Source organism: Rhinopithecus bieti, unplaced genomic scaffold, assembly GCF_001698545.2.
Source record: "Rhinopithecus bieti isolate Rb0 unplaced genomic scaffold, ASM169854v2 scaffold_12222, whole genome shotgun sequence".
In the NCBI taxonomy this organism is placed as follows: domain Eukaryota; kingdom Metazoa; phylum Chordata; class Mammalia; order Primates; family Cercopithecidae; genus Rhinopithecus; species Rhinopithecus bieti.
In genome coordinates this window covers 249,491-252,940 of record NW_016807125.1, presented here as the reverse complement: position 1 = coordinate 252,940, position 3,450 = coordinate 249,491, and the positions used below count along the sequence as shown (strand labels likewise).

At 35.8% G+C, this 3,450-nt stretch overlaps 1 pseudogene; it reads left to right on the top strand.

The window, feature by feature from the left end:
- The first annotated feature begins 641 nt into the window (after positions 1-641).
- LOC108534790 (piggyBac transposable element-derived protein 3-like) overlaps positions 642-3,450 on the top strand; it is a 6,488-nt pseudogene continuing 3,679 nt past the window's right edge.

Below are 3,450 nucleotides of genomic sequence, written 5' to 3'. Positions count from 1 at the left end.
ATATATTTATGTATCCTATTAGTTCTGTTCCTCTAAGAGAACCCTGACTAATGGAGTGAACTCATTTTTGATAAAGGTGCCAAGAACATACACTGAGGAAAAGACAGTCTCTTCAATAAATGTTGCTGAGATAACTGGATATCCATATGCAGAAGAATGAAACTAGACCCCTGTCTCTAGCCATATACCAAAATCAAATCAAAATAGGTAAATATTTATGCCTAGTGTTCCATTATTGGAACACTAAGCATATGGGAGTGATTTATACCCTACTGCTCAAGATTTTTCACATAGATCTGCCTCCTGAGGGTACATGTTATCACATGGTGCACAGAGTTAGTCACTGCTGAAGATACTGGCATGCTGAGAACTTGACAAAAAGTGATGTGAGTTTTCAGAAACATTTTTGAGGAAGTATCCAAAGACAGGTACATATAACTTTACTGCATTATGTCTCATACTAGTAATTTTTTCATCACTTCTCTACTAGTTATGCTATTATGCTGTAAAAAGAAAATACCGAAATTATTATTGTTGCATTAGTTATGGGTTTGACATTTCACAACTTCCATTTTTGGAACACTAGGCAAAATGACTACCCTGGGACTAATAATACCTTTTTTTTCCATTTTAGTCCAAAGATGCCTCAAACTCTAAGTTTACATGAAATAACTGACCTTTTAGAGACAAATGACATCATAGAAGCAAGTGATAAAGTGATACAACCACCTGAAAGTGCTACAGCACCTGTTTCTGATGAAGACTCAGGAGATGAAGGTGGAATAACAAATAATTTGCCAGGTTCTTTGTTGTGCACAACTGCGTATCTTATTCAAGATGGCTCTGATGCTAAATCTGACTTAGATGTTCCCTCATACACACCTAATGATGACTCTCCTGACGAAGTTTCATCTACGTCTACTGTGCAGCAACCTCTACCATCGAGGAGGAGGAAAGTGACAAAAATTGTTTGCAAATGGCAAAAGGCTGATCTAACTGCACAAACCCTAGCAGGTAGAGTTACAGAACCACCAAAAGATTTTTTTTTTTTTTTTTTTTTTTTTTTTTACCAAAATGAGAACCACAGAAGTTCTTGAACTTTTTCTTGATGAAAAGGTCTTTGAACTCGTTGTCAAGTTCTCCAACTTATATGCTGGAAGTAAGAGTGTACATCTTGGCTTGCCTAGCTCCGAATTCAAATGTTTTATGGGAATTATTTTTCTGAGTGCCTATGTTTCAGTTCCTAGAAGGTGTATGTTCTGTAAACAAAGAACAGATGTGCGTAATGTACTGGCGAGTGCTGCCATGAGACGTGATCGCTTTGAGACTGTATTTTCTAATTTGCATGTTGCTGACAATGTAAATTTGGATCCAATGGACAAGTTTTCAAGTTACAACCTCTCATAAGCAAACTCAATGAGAGATGTATGAAATTTGTTCCAAACGGATCATATTTCAGCTTTGATGAATCCATGTTTCCTTATTTTGGTCATCACAGGTGTGAACAGTTTACTGGGGTAAAGCGCATTCGGTTTGGCTATAAGTTTTGGTGTGGTGTCACATGTCTGGGCTACATTTGCTGGTTTTAGTCATTTTAGTAAAAATGATTTACTAAATCATTTTACATTTGATTTAGTAAAAATCAAATACTAAACATGAAGAATACGGTGTTGGTGCATCACTCACCCTTCAGTTTAGAGAGGCACTTACAGAGGCAAGTCCTGAATAATACCGTTTTATATTCGACAACTTTGTCACCAGTATTGCAGCATCAGTTGCATCAATTCATCTTAACAGAACAGTTATACATATATCTATGCCAGGACTAGTAATTCTCTAAGTATTTCTATAAAGGGAAAAAAAGAAAAATTCTTACAAAGAACTGCACTTCAATAATTACAGCAGCTTTATTTATAACAAATTAAAACTGGCAACCAATATACAAGTGGATAGATGATGCCAATCAACAGTGAATGTCAATTAACATGTAAATTTCTAAACAAATACAGGGATGCCCATACAAAGGATAATACTGAAGGACAAACTACTAATGTAGCTACAACATAGATGAATCTCTGAAGCAGTATAAATGAAAGAAGCCAGGCACAGTCGTCTATGGACTGTGTGATTCTATTTATATGGAATTCTTTTATTTTTTCTTTCTTTAAGCTTTTTTCCTATTTTTATTTTTATTTTATTTTAGGTTGGGATACATGTGCAGGTTTGTTATATAGGTAAGCTCATGTCATGGGGTTTTGTTGTACAGATTATTTCACCACACATGTACTAAGCCTAGTAGCAAATAGTTATTTTTTCTGATCTCCTCCTTCTCCCAACCTCCATCCCCAAGTAGGCCCCAGGGTCTGTTGTTCCCCTCTATGTGTCTAATATGTTCTCATCATTTAGCTCCCACTTATAAGTGAGAACATGGGGTATTTGGTTTTCTGTTTCTGTGTTTATTTGCTAAGGATGATTCTATTTATATGGAATTCTAGAGGAGGCAAAGCTATAGTGACCAATTTCGGATTGACAGTTGCTAAACCAGATTAGGGGAAAATAATTTTATAAGAGGCATGATACGTTTTTTATGACTGATGGAAATGTTCTATATCTTGATTGTGATGATGATTACATGATAATACACATTTGTCAAAACACATAGAATTGTTTCCTTAAACTTGGTGAATTTAAATGAATGTAAATTATGCCTCCAAATGGTGACTAAAAAGAAATAAAACAAAATATAATTTCTGGTTCATACATAGTAGGTGGTGAAAATATAAAAATTAGTAGTAAGAAGGAAGTAGTTGTAGTAGTAAGTAGGAAGAAGTTGAATCCCCAAATAGAACAATAGCAGGCGCTGAAATTGAGGCAATAATTAATAGCCTACCAACCAAAAAAGTCCAGGACCAGATGGATTCACAGCCGAATTCCCAAATTCTACCAGGGGTACAAGGAAGAGCTGGTACCATTCCTTCTGAAACTATTCCAATCAATAGAAAGAGGGAATCCTCCCTAACTCATTTTATGAGGCCAACATCCTGATGCCAAAGCCTGGCAGAGACACAACAAAAAGAGAGAATTTTAGACCAGTATTCCTGATGAACATTGATGCAAAAATCCTCAATAAAATACTGGCAAACCAGATCCAGCAGCACATCAAAAAGCTTATCCACCATGATCAAGTGGGCTTCATCCCTGGGATGCAAGGCTGGTTCAACATATGCAAATCAATAAATATAATCCAGCATATAAACAGAACCAAAGACAAAAACCACATGATTATCTCAATAGATGCAGAAAAGGCCTTTGACAAAATTCAACAGCCCTTCATGCTAAAAACTCTCAATAAATTCGGTATTGATGGAACGTATCTCAAAATAATAAGAGCTATTTATGACAAACCCACAGCCAATATCATACTGAATGGGCAAAAACTGGAAAAATTCC